The sequence below is a fragment of the Oncorhynchus clarkii genome, chromosome 12, assembly GCF_045791955.1.
Source record: "Oncorhynchus clarkii lewisi isolate Uvic-CL-2024 chromosome 12, UVic_Ocla_1.0, whole genome shotgun sequence".
NCBI classification, from domain to species: Eukaryota; Metazoa; Chordata; class Actinopteri; order Salmoniformes; family Salmonidae; genus Oncorhynchus; species Oncorhynchus clarkii.
In genome coordinates, this window is record NC_092158.1 from 14,679,726 (window position 1) to 14,694,048 (window position 14,323).

At 44.6% G+C, this 14,323-nt stretch overlaps 1 pseudogene; it reads right to left on the reverse strand.

The window, feature by feature from the left end:
* Nucleotides 1-14,323, reverse strand: part of LOC139422740 (probable RNA-binding protein 18) — a 36,954-nt pseudogene that overhangs the window by 13,373 nt on the left and 9,258 nt on the right.

Genomic DNA, 14,323 nt, shown 5'->3' on the forward strand with positions numbered 1-14,323 from the left:
GGAACACACCAGGCAGGTCCGAGATACTGTTGTGAAGAAGTTTAAAGCCGGATTTGGATACAAAAAGATTTCCCAAATTTAAACATCCCAAGGAGCACTGTGCAAGCGATAATATTGAAATGGAAGGAGTATCAGACCACTGCAAATCTACCAAGACCTGGCCGTCCCTCTAAACTTTCAGCTCATACAAGGAGAAGACTGATCAGAGATGCAGCCAAGAGGCCCATGATCACTCTGGATGAACTGCAGAGATCTACAGCTGAGGTGGGAGACTCTGTCCATAGGACAACAATCAGTCGTATATTGCACAAATCTCCTTGCTGTTTTGCAAGGAGGAATGTGAAAAAATTTCAGTCTCTCGATGTGCAAAACTGATAGAGACATACCCCAAGCGACTTACAGCTGTAATCGCAGCAAAAGGTGGCGCTACAAAGTATTACCTTAAGGGGGCTGAATAATTTTGCACGCCCAATTTTTCAGTTTTTGATTTGTTAAAAAGGTTTGAAATATCCAATAAATGTCGTTCCACTTCATGATTGTGTCCCACTTGTTGTTGATTCTTCACAAAAAAATACAGTTTTATATCTTTATGTTTGAAGCCTGAAATGTGGCAAAAGGTCGCAAAGTTCAAGGGGGCCGAATAATTTCGCAAGGCACTGTACTTTTGTACCCGTTTCCTCCAGCATCTTCACAAGGTTCTTTGCTGTTGTACTGGGATTGACTTACACTTTTTATATCAAAGTACGTTGATCTCTAGGAGACAGAACTCGTCTCCTTCCAGAGAGGTATGACGGTTGCGTGGTCCCATGGTGTTTATACTTGCGTACTATTGTTTGTACAGATGAACGTGGTACCTTCAGGCGTTTGGAAATTGCTCCCAAGGATGAACCAGACTTGTGGAGGTCTACAATTTTTTTCTTTTGATTTTCCCATGATGTCAAGCAAAGAGGCACTGAGGTTGAAGGTAGGCCTTGAAATACATCCACAGGTACACCTCCAATTTATGTCAATTAGCCTATCAGAAGCTTCTATAGCCATGACATAATTTCTGGAATTTTCCAAGCTGTTTAAAGGCACATTCAGCTTAGTGTATGTAAACTTCTGACCAACTGGAATTGTGATACAGTGAATTAAAAGTGAAATAATCTGTCTGTAAACAAAACCTGCAGACTCTCTGTAAACAAAACCTGCGGACTCTCCTTCACTGCAGCCGAGGTGAGTAAAACATTTAAACGTTAACCCTCGCAAAGCTGCAGGCCCAGACGGCATTCCCAGCCGCGTCCTCAGAGCATGCGCAGACCAGCTGGCTGGTGTGTTTACGGACATATTCAATCAAACCTTATGCCAGTCTGCTGGCCCCACATGCTTCAAGAGGGTAATCATTGTTCCTGTTCCCAAGAAAGCTAAGGTAAATGAGCTAAACGACTACCGCAGCACTCACTTCCGTCATCATGAAGTGCTTTGAGAGACTAGTCAAGGACCATATCACCTCCACCCTACCTGACACCCGAGACCCGAGACAATTTGCTTACCGCCCCAATAGGTCCACAGACGACGCAATTGCAACCACACTGCACACTGCCCTAACCCATCTGGACAAGAGGAATACCTATGTGAGAATGCTGTTCATCGACTATAGCTCAGCATTTAACACCATAGTACCCTCCAAACTCGTCATCAAGCTCGAGACCCTGGGTCTCGACCCTGCCCTGTGCAAATGGGTACTAGACTTCCTGACGGGCCGCCCCCAGGTGGTGAGAGTAGGTAACAACATCTTCACCCCGCTGATCCTCAACACTGGGGCCCCACAAGGGTGTGTTCTGAGCCCTTTCCTGTACTCCCTGTTCACCCACGACTGCGTGGCCATGCAGCAGCGCCTCTTCAACCTCAGGAGGCTGAAGGAATTTGGCTTGTTACTAAAAGCACACAAACTTTTACAGAGGCACAATCGACAGCATCCTGTCGGGCTGTATCACCGCCTGGTATGGCAACTGCTCCGCCCACAACCGTAAGGCTCTCCAGAGGGTAGTGAGGTCTGCACAACGCATCACCGGGGGCAAACTACCTGCCCTCCAGGACACCTACACCACCCGATGTCACAGGAAGGCCATAAAGATCATCAAGGACAACAACCACCCGAGCCACTGCCTGTTCACCCCGCTATCATCCAGAAGGCGAGGTCAGTACAGGTGCATCAAAGCAGGGACAGAGAGACTGAAAAAAAGCTTCCATCTCAAGGCCATCCAGACTGTTAAACAGCCACCACTAACATTGAGTGGCTGCTGCCAACACACTGACTCAACTCCAGCCACTTTAATAATGGAAATTGATGTAAAAAATGTATCACTAGCCACTTTAAACAATGCCACTTTATATAATGTTTACATACCATACATTACTCATCTCATATGTATATACTGTACTCGATACCATCTACTGCATCTTGCCTATGCCGTTCTGTACCATCACTCATTCATATATCTTTATGTACATATTCTTTATCCCTTTACACTTGTGTGTATAAGGTAGTTGTGGAATTGTTAGATTACTCGTTGGTTATTACTGCATTGTTGGAACTAGAAGCACAAGCATTTCGCTACACTCGCATTAACATCTGCTAACTATGTGTATGTGAAAAATAAAATTTGATTTGATGGAAAAATTACTTGTGTCATGCACAAAGTAGATGTCCTAACCGACTTGCCAAAACTATAGTTGGTTAACAAGAAATTAGTGGAGTGGTTGAAAAACAAGTTTTAATGACAGCCTAAGTGCACAGTCGTGGCCAAAAGTTTTGAAAGTGACAAATATTAATTTCCACAAAATTTGCTGCTTCAGTGTCTTTAGATATTTTTTGTCAGATGTTACTATGCAATACTGAAGTATAATTACAAGCATTTCATACGTGTCAAAGGCTTTTATTGACAATTACATGAAGTTGATGCAAAGAGTCAAAATTGCAGTGTTGACCCTTCTTTTTCAAGACCTCTGCAATCCGCCCTGGCATGCTGTCAATTAACTTCTGGGCCACATCCTGACTGATGGCAGCCCATTCTTGCATAATCAATGCTTGGAGTGTCAGAATTTGTGGGGTTTTGTTTGTCCACCCGCCTCTTGAGGATTGACCACAAGTTATCAATGGGATAAAGGTCTGGGGAGTTTCCTGGCTATGGACCCAAAATATCGATGTTTTGTTCCCTAAGCAACTTAGTTATCACCTTTGCATTATGGCAAGTTGCTCCATCATGCTGGAAAAGGCATTGTTCGTCACCAAACTGTTCCTGGATGGTTGGGAGAAGTTGCTTTCTCATGGCTGTGTTCTTAATCAAAATTGTGAGTGAGCCCACTCCCTTGGCTGAGAAGCAACCCCACGCATGAATGGTCTCAGGATGCTTTACTGTTGGCATGACACAGGACTGATGGTAGCGCTCAACTTGTCTTCTCCGGGCAAACTTTTTTCCAGATGCCCCAAACAATCGGAAAGGGGATTCATCAGAGAAAATGACTTTACCCCAGTCCTCAGCAGTCCAATCCCTGTACCTTTTGCAGAATATCAGTCTGTCCTTGATGTTTTTCCTGGAGAGAAGTGGCTTCTTTGCTGTCCTTCTTGACACCAGGCCATCCTCCAAAAGTCTTTGCCTCACTGTGCGTGCAGATGCACTCACATCTGCCTGCTGCCATTCCTGAGCAAGCTCTGTACTGGTGGTGCCCCAATCCCGCAGCTGAATCAACTATAGGAGACGGTCCTGGCGCTTGCTGGACTTTCTTGGGCGCCCTGAAGCCTTCTTCACAACAATTGATCCGCTCTCCTTGAAGTTCTTGATGATCCAAAAAATGGTTGATTTAGGTGCAATTTTACTGGCAGCAATATCCTTGCCTGTGAAGCCATTTTTGTGCAAAGCAATGATGATGGCACATGTTTCCTTGCAGGTACATGGTTGACAGAGGAATAACAATGATTCCAAGCACCACCCTCCTTTTGAAGCTTCCAGTCTGTTATTCGAACTCAATCAGCATGACAGAGTGATCTCAAGCCTTGTCCTCGTCAACACTCACATCTGTGTTAACGAGAGAATCACTGACATGATGTCAGCCTGTCCTTTTGTGGCAGGGCTGAAATGCAGTGGACATGTTTTTGGGGGATTCGGTTCAGTTGCATGGCAAAGAGGGACTTTGCAATTAATTGCAATTCATCTGATCACTCTTCATAACATTCTGTAGCATATGCAAATTGCCATCATACAAACTGAGGAAGCAGACTTTGTGAAAATTAATATTTGTGTCATTCTCAAAACTTTTGGCCACGACTGTATGTAAACTTCCGACTTCAACTGTAGATGGTATATAGATGGCATATGGATGGTATATAGATGGCATATGGATGGTATATAGATGGCATATGGATGGTATATAGATGGTATATGGATGGTATATAGATGGTATATAGATGGCATATGGGTGGTATATAGATGGTTTATGGATGGAATATGGACGGCATGTGGATTTTTATTATTTTTATTTCACCTTTATTTAACCAGGTAGGCTAGTTGAGAACAAGTTCTCATTTACATCTGCGACCTGGCCAAGATAAAGCAAAGCAGTGCGACACAACAACCACAACAGAGTTACACATGGAATAAATAAGTGTACAGACAATAACACAATAGAAAAAAAGAAAGTCTATATACAATGTGTGCAAATGGCTTGAGGAGTTAAGGCAATATATAGGCCATAGTAGCGAAGTAATTACAATTTAACACTGGAGTGATAGATGAGCAGATGAAGATGTGCAAGTTTAAATACTGGTGTGCAAATGAGCAGAAAAGTAAATAAAAACAATATGGGGATGAGGTAGGTAGATTGGGTGGGATATTTAGATGGGCTATGTACAGCTGCAGCGAACGGTTAGCTGCTCAGATATGTGATGTTTAAAGTTAGTGAGGGAAATATAAGTCTCCAGCTTCAGCGATTTTTGCAATTCGTTCCAGTCATTGGCAGCAGAGAACTGGAAGGAAAGGCGGCCAAAGGAGGTGTTGGGTTGGGGATGACCAGTGAGATATACCTGCTGGAGCGCGTGCTATGGGTGGGTGTTGTTATCAAGACCAGTGAGCTGAGATAAGGCGGAGCTTTACCTAGCATAGACTTATAGATGACCGGGAGCCAGTGGGTATGGCGACAAATATGTAGCGAGGGCCAGCCGACTAGAGCATACAGGTCGCAGTGGTGGGTGGTATATGGGGCTTTGGTGACAAAACGGATGGCACTGTGATAGACTGCATCCAGTTTCCTGAGTAGGGCATTGGAAGCTATTTTGTAAATAACATCGCCGAAGTTGAGGATCGGTAGGATAGTCAGTTTTAGAAGGGTAAATGGATGGCATGTGGATGGCATATGGATGCCATGTTGGCAGGTAGCCTAGTGGTTAGCGCGTTGGACTAGTAACGGAAAGGTTGCTAGATCGAATCCCCGAGTTGACAAGGTAAAAATCTGTCATTCTGCCCCTGAACAAGGCAGTTAACCCACTGTTCCTAGGCCGTCATTGTAAATAAGAATTTGTTCTTAACTGACTTGCCTAGTTAAATCAAATCAAATGTATTTATATAGCCCTTCGTACATCAGCTGATATCTCAAAGTGCTGTACAGAAACTTTGCTGTACAGAAACAATAAAGATAAAATAAGATAAATAAATATGGAAACATACCAGTTACATTCCTTTTTTGATTGATCTATCTTATGTGTGTGTGTGTGGACACAGAATTGTTGTTGTCCAAGGAGTGGGAGACGGGGGACAGGGTGTGCACAGAAGGGGTGTGATTTGGGACTATACAGGATTTCCTTAGTCCACACGGCAGCTGTCTATTGTTAGGGAAAGACCAGGGTCGCTGGAGTCCAAGAGATCACCCCTGGCCCGGCCTAGGAGGTACTGACGGACTGGCTGGCTACACGACTGCCTTTCAGCTAATGATCTACACTACTGCCTTTCAGCTAACGTCCTACACTACTACCTTTCAGCTAATGTCCTACACTACTGCCTTTCAGCTAACGTCCTACACTACTACCTTTCAGCTAAAGTCCTACACTACTACCTTTCAGCTAACGTCCTACACTACTACCTTTCAGCTAAAGTCCTACACTACTACCTTTCAGCTAACGTCCTACACTACTGCCTTTCAGCTAACGTCCTACACTACTACCTTTCAGCTAACGTCCTACACTACTACCTTTCAGCTAAAGTCCTACACTACTACCTTTCAGCTAACGTCCTACACTACTACCTTTCAGCTAACGTCCTACACTACTGCCTTTCAGCTAACGTCCTACACTACTACCTTTCAGCTAACGTCCTACACTACTGCCTTTCAGCTAACGTCCTACACTACTGCCTTTCAGCTAACGTCCTACACTACTACCTTTCAGCTAATGTCCTACACTACTACCTTTCAGCTAATGTCCTACACTACTGCCTTTCAGCTAACGTCCTACACTACTACCTTTCAGCTAAAGTCCTACACTACTACCTTTCAGCTAACGTCCTACACTACTGCCTTTCAGCTAACGTCCTACACTACTACCTTTCAGCTAAAGTCCTACACTACTACCTTTCAGCTAACGTCCTACACTACTACCTTTCAGCTAATGTCCTACACTACTACCTTTCAGCTAACGTCCTACACTACTGCCTTTCAGCTAACGTCCTACACTACTACCTTTCAGCTAACGTCCTACACTACTACCTTTCAGCTAACGTCCTACACTACTACCTTTCAGCTAACGTCCTACACTACTACCTTTCAGCTAACGTCCTACACTACTACCTTTCAGCTAACGTCCTACACTACTACCTTTCAGCTAACGTCCTACACTACTACCTTTCAGCTAATGTCCTACACTACTGCCTTTCAGCTAACGTCCTACACTACTACCTTTCAGCTAAAGTCCTACACTACTACCTTTCAGCTAACGTCCTACACTACTGCCTTTCAGCTAACGTCCTACACTACTACCTTTCAGCTAAAGTCCTACACTACTACCTTTCAGCTAACGTCCTACACTACTACCTTTCAGCTAACGTCCTACACTACTGCCTTTCAGCTAACGTCCTACACTACTACCTTTCAGCTAACGTCCTACACTACTGCCTTTCAGCTAATGTCCTACATGCTGCCACAGTGCAGTACCCAAAAACAGTCACACCACTGACCAGACCACAGGCAAACACAGTTGCATGCAGGACGCTAACATACAGGCTAACTCTGTACAACTTAATGACCTGTATTGGGCTAGCCTTGCACCCTAACTGAGGAAGCCACAATGAATCACTGGCCATGCGTATGCGTGTGTGCGTGTGTGTGTAAAGGCAAGAGGTTTCAGAGAGGGACCCTTACCTTTACCTGTGCGTGTGCCCAGCGCACCACCAGCTTCTCGGAGAGGGCCAGCTTCCCATTTAGACAATGGATCGCCCGCTCTGCTTCCTGGAGATTGGAAAAAGAGTACGTGTTTGATCCTCATGAAAATCATAATTTCCCCCATCCGAAACTAGGTCAGTATCATTACATTGTAGTCACTTAGCAGACACTCTTATCCAAGACCTCTTACACAAATCATTATATCATCATTCCTTTTCATAGAGTGATGACAACAGAGACAATAATGGCTGATGAGGATGTGTCTGTGTGTGTGTATGAGGCTAATACACATAGAGCTCCTCTGAATAACACCCAGGGGACTGCCTCCCATCACACTAAACAAGAGATCTTCATCAGCTCTTCGTGGAGTGGAGCCCTATTAAGTTTGAAACAATATTTTCACGGGGAGAGATTGGAAATGGCCGGCTATATCGCGCCTCTTGTCTATGCCGTCTATAGCTTTTGACAATCCCTAACTTTTCACGTTCGTGAGCTAATCTTTTCTTGGAATTGAAAGATGTGAAATGGTTGGTTTGGTGTTGTACCTCTTTGGTGTGGAAGTTAACGAAGCAGTATCCTCGGAGCTGGCCAACCATTGGTCCAGACTTGTGGAACAGGAAGTCAAACTGTTTCACTTTCCAAACCTCTCCAGCAGCTTCACCAGGTGGTACCTGTACAGGGAGGGAGGGAGAAAAACACACAAACAATACTGCGGTTAGAGCATTGGGCCAGTAACCAAACGTTTGCTGGTTCCAATCCCCAAGGTGAATTGGGGGAGAAAAAAAAAAAAAAATCGGTCAATGTGCCCTTGAGCAAGGCACTTAAACCCTAATTGCTCTGTAAGTCGGTCTGGATAAGAGCATCTGCTAAATTACTAAAATGTCCCCCCCAAAAAATCATGTCTCTCAGTTTTGATTTGCTGTTTCAAAGTACTTAGATAAAGTAAGTCACTTTAAAGTACCATTTTGTAATCTCCAAACACATGAATGTCATTCTCAATACAGGCCTATATGCCCTTATGAATGTCATTCTCAATACAGGCCTATATGCCCTTATGAATGTCATTCTCAATACAGGCCTATATGCCCTTATGAATGTCATTCTCAATACAGGCCTATATGCCTTATGAATGTCTACTATCAACTAAGAACATGAGAACATAATTGGTTAATGTTCCTTTGTCACAGACAGTGCTATTCTATTCTTAACATATACATCATCCACCCATGTAACATAACTACAGTATATTAGGCATCCCGGTCAGCTGACCCTGATTAGAATGACAGGTCTCTTAACACCTTTTTAGGCACAGTAAATCTTATATCCACACAATGCAGAGGATATGGCAGAAGGACAATGACAAAATAAAACAGAGGAAGCCTGAATTCCCAACAGACTCTAATTCAAGAAAAACATCCACTACTGCGCGCATTAGGCTAGTTGCCATGCTGCTGTAACCTATAGAATTCGTGGGAAATGTTATGTTATTAGCAATGGGATTCATTCTCACTAACATCCAGGAACCATTAATAATATGAATGGTTAGTGCTATCCCGTTCGGACATCCCTAACCTTAACCCCTACCCTTACCATAACCCTAAACTTAACCCTATCCCCTACCCTTACCATAACCCTAACCCCTACCCTTACCATAACCCTCAGCTTAACCCCTACCATAACCCTAACCTTAACCCTCATCTTAAACATTTCAACTTCAATGTGGCAATGTCAGAGTTGGTACATCCCAAGGATCCCAGATAGCAAGAATCTAATATTAATTATTTGACCATCTGACTGTGAGAAGGTCTAGACTATAGCCTCATTGTGAACATGTTAAGCTAGGAGGAGTCCTCTACAGTGGCACATGCTGTACTAAACCAGCCCGGCCTTGTACGGCTCAATAGACTAATTGGATTCATTAGTCATAAACATGGCTAACAATTGTACCAGTGATACAGAGGGCCTCCAGACAGAAGAGTCTCAACATTGTAAAAAGATTACGGCCAACAGTCGTGGCCAAATGTTTTGAGAATGACACAAATATTAATTTCCAAAGTTTGCTGCTTCAGTGTCTTTAGATATTTTTGTCAGATGTTACTATGGAATACTGAAGTATAATTACAAGCATTTCATAACTGTCAAAGGCTTTTATTGACAATTACATGAAGTTGATGTAAAGAGTCAATATTTGCAGTGTTGACCCTTCTTTTTCAAGACCTCTGCAATCTGCCCTGGCATGCTGTCAATTAACTTCTGGGCCACATCCTGACTGATGGCAGCCCATTCTTGCATAATCAATGCTTGGAGTTTGTCAGAATTTGTGGGGTTTGTTTGTCCACCCACCCGCCTCTTGAGGATTGACCACAAGTTCTCAATGGGATAAAGGTCTGGAGAGTTTCCTGGCCATGGACCCAAATATCGATGTTTTGTTCCCCAAGCCACTTAGTTATCACTTTGCCTTATGGCAAACTGTTCCTGGATGGTTGGGAGAAGTTGCTCTCGGAGGATGTCTTGGTACCATTCTTTATTCATGGCTGTGTTCTTAATCAAAATTGTGAGTGGGTTCGCTCCCTTGGCTGAGAAGCAACCCCACACATGAATGGTCTCAGGATGTTTTACTGTTAGCATGACACAGGACTGATGGTAGCGCTCAGCTTGTCTTCTCCGGACAAGCTTTTTTCCGGATGCCCCAAACAATTGGAAAGGGGATTCATCAGAGAAAATGCCTTTACCCCAGTCCTCAGCAGTCCAATCCCTGTACCTTTTGCAGAATTTTCCTGGAGAGAAGTGGCTTTTTTGCTGCCCTTCTTGACACCAGGCCATCCTCCAAAAGTATTTGCCTCACTGTACATGCAGATGCACTCTCACCTGCCTGCTGCCATTCCTGAGCAAGCTCTGTACTGGTGGTGCCCCAATCCTGCAGCTGAATCAACTTTAGGAGACGGTCCTGGCGCTTGCTGGACTTTCTTGGGCGCCCTGAAGTTTTCTTCACAACAATTGCACCGCTCTCCTTGAAGTTCTTGATGATCCAATAAATGGTTGATTTAGGTGAAATCTTACTGGCAGCAATATCCTTCCCTCTGAAGCCCTTTTTGTGCAAAGCAATGATGACGGCACGTGTTTCCTTGCAGGTAACCATGGCTGACAGAGGAAGAAAAATGATTCCAAGCACCACCCTCCTTTTGAAGCTTCCAGTCTGTTATTCGTACTCAATCAGCATGACAGAGTGATCTCCAGCCTTGTCCTCGTCAACACTCACACCTGTGTTAACAAGAGAATCACTGACATGATGTCAGCTGGTCCTATTTTTTGGGGGATTCAGTTCATTTGCAAGGCAAAGAGGGACTTTGCAATTAATTGCAATTCATCTGATCACTCTTCATAACATTCTGGAATATATGCAAATTGCCATCATACAAACTGAGGCAGCAGACTTTGTGAAAATTAATATTTGTGTCATTCTCAAAACTTTTGGCCACGACTGTACATACATTCTACATAGCCTACACACTGACGTTTAAAGGGATAATCCATACCCCAGAAATAAAAATCATGAAACTGTCAATTTGGCGAAAGCCTATGTTGTATCAGTGGATGAAATAAAACGTAGTGCTGCACTCGTTCTGGACAAGAGACCAACTGTAAGCTGAACTGGCTCTGGGCAAGAGACCAACTGCAAGCTGAACTGGCTCTGGGCAAGAGACCAACTGTAAGCTGAACTGGCTCTGGGCAAGAGACCAACTGCAAGCTGAACTGGCTCTGGGCAAGAGACCAACTGCAAGCTGAACTGGCTCTGGGCAAGAGACCAACTGCAAGCTGAACTGGCTCTGGGCAAGAGACCAACTGCAAGCTGAACTGGCTCTGGGCAAGAGACCAACTGCAAGCTGAACTGGCTCTGGGCAAGAGACCAACTGCAAGCTGAACTGGCTCTGGGCAAGAGACCAACTGCAAGCTGAACTGGCTCTGGGCAAGAGACCAACTGCAAGCTGAACTGGCTCTGGGCAAGAGACCAACTGCAAGCTGAACTGGCTTTGGGCAAGAGACCAACTGTAAGCTGAACTGGCTCTGGGCAAGAGACCAACTGCAAGCTGAACTGGCTCTGGGCAAGAGACCAACTGCAAGCTGAACTGGCTCTGGGCAAGAGACCAACTGCAAGCTGAACTGGCTCTGGGCAAGAGACCAACTGCAAGCTGAACTGGCTCTGGGCAAGAGACCAACTGCAAGCTGAACTGGCTCTGGGCAAGAGACCAACTGCAAGCTGAACTGGCTCTGGGCAAGAGACCAACTGCAAGCTGAACTGGCTCTGGGCAAGAGACCAACTGTAAGCTGAACTGGCTCTGGGCAAGAGACCAACTGTAAGCTGAACTGGCTCTGGGCAAGAGACCAACTGCAAGCTGAACTGGCTCTGGGCAAGAGACCAACTGTAAGCTGAACTGGCTCTGGATAAGAGACCAACTGTAAACTGAACTGGCTCTGGGCAAGAGACCAACTGCAAGCTGAACTGGCTCTGGATAAGAGACCAACTGTAAGCTGAACTGGCTCTGGATAAGAGACCAACTGTAAGCTGAACTGGCTCTGGATAAGAGACCAACTGCAAGCTGAACTCAGTGGGATAGACTTCTAAATTGATAGTGAAGTTTGTTTACGGCAATTTTACCGCCAACTAGCGACTTCACATGCTGACATTGATATTAGTGTGTAGCTACGTTTGCTAGCTAGTGAGCTAGCCAGCCCAGAGAGAGAGAGACATTGTGGGTTTTGTCAACTTGAGCCTCAACAGATTTCCATAACGATTTTTCTAGCATCCTTGATATAACAAAATGTAATATTTGTAAAAAAATATATATTTTCACATATTAGTGTTATTTTACATTGTTTAACACTGTTAATCATAGGAAGTACTGGTTTACAGGGTGGATTATCCCATTAAGTAGAAGTGATTATGAGAGTTCTCTCAAACATCCCTATAGTAGCCTAGAACAGAGAGAGAAGTTAAGAAAACAGTAAAGGATATACTGTATGTCTAGTCCGAGCTGTAATATAAATGGGGGAGGAGCAGTCTGACCAAGATGCAGACAATTTCATATGTCCATGTCGACTGTCTGTATTAGTGGGCAGCCTAGCATGCAGTCTGTGTGTAGGATAGTGTATTTTCTCTGTTGTCCAAGCCAAATATCACTGTCCATGCACGTCATGAGTCTGTGCTGCACGCTACTCATTCACGGGGGTCATTATAACAGCATCTCCAGCGTAGACTGGGCATGACCAGATCATGAATAGAAAGGTTACCTTGTCATACAGTCATAATATAACCTTTATATTCATTATCTCTCATGGAATCCTCACTCTAAAACGGGTAGTCGTTGTGTCATAGTCATTTGTGATGCAAGGGTTGACTCACAAACAGCCCTCGGGATTATATCAGCTGGGCGGGTGGGTCAGGAAATATTGTGTGGATTGAATAAAAATATAGCAATGCCTTGAAAAAAATCCATTAATCTACCATTAATCTATAATTAATGCATCATTAATCCATCATTAATCTGTCATTAATCCATCATTAATCTACCATTCATCTGTCACTCATCTATCATTAATTTATTATTCTTGTGAATGCTACGCTACAGGACTATTTTGCTAGACCAACTGGTAAGTGGTGTCTTCAGTGATATTTTAAACCTCTCCCTGACCGAGTCTGTAATACCTACATGTTTCAAGCAGACCACCATAGACACATTGTGCTGAAGAAAGCGAAGGTAACCTACCTAAATAACTACCGCTCTGTAGCACTCACGTCGGTAGCCATGAAGTGCTTTGAAAGGCTGGTCATGGCTCACTTCAACACCATCATCCTGGAAAACCTAGACCCACTCCAATTCGCATACTGCCCCAACAGATCATGCAATCTCAATCGCACTCCACACTTCCCTTTCCCACCTGGACAAAAGGAACACCTATGTGAGAATGGTGTTCATTGACTACAGCTCAGCGTTCAACACCATAGTACCCTCAAAGCTCATCACTAAGCTAAGGACCCTGGGACTAAACACCTTCCTCTGCAACTGGATCCTGGACTTCCTGACAGGCCGCCCCCAGGTGGTAAGGGTAGGTAACAACACATCTGCCACGCTGATCCTCAACATGGGGGTCCCTCAGGGGTGCGTGCTCAGTCCCCTCCTGTACTCTCCGTTGACACACTAATGCGTGGCTAAGCACGACTCCAACATCATCATAAAGTTTGCTGACGCCTGATCACCGACAACGATGAGACAGCCTATAGGGAGGTCAGAAACCTGCCAGTGTGGTGCCAGGACAACAACCTCTCCCTTAATGTGAGCAAAACAAAGGAGCTGATTGTGGACTACAGGAAAAGGAGGGCCGAACACATATCCATTCACACCGACAGGGCTGTAGTGGAGCGGCTTGAGATTTTCAAGTTCCTTGTTGTCCAAATCTCCAACAAACTATCATGGTCCAAACACACCACGACAGTAGTGAAGAGGACACGACAACACCTTTTCCCCCTAAAATATTTGGCATGGCTCCCCAGATCCTCAAAAAGTTCTACAGCTGCACCATCGAGACCATCCTGACTGGTTGCGTCACCATCTGGTATGGCGGCATCCGACCATAGGGTGCTACAGAGGGTAGTGCGTACGGCCCAGTACATCACTGGGGCCAAGCTTCCTGCCATCCAGGACCTATATACAAGGCGGTGTCAGAGGAAGGCCCAAACAATTGTCAATGACTCCAGTCACCCAAGTCATAGACTGCTCTCTCTGCTACCGCACGGCAAGTGGTACCGGAATGCCAAGTCTAGGTCCAAAAGGCTCCTTAAAGGCTTCTACCCCCAAGCCATAAGACTGCTGAACAATTAATCAAATGGCCACCAGACTATTTACATTGACCCCCTCCT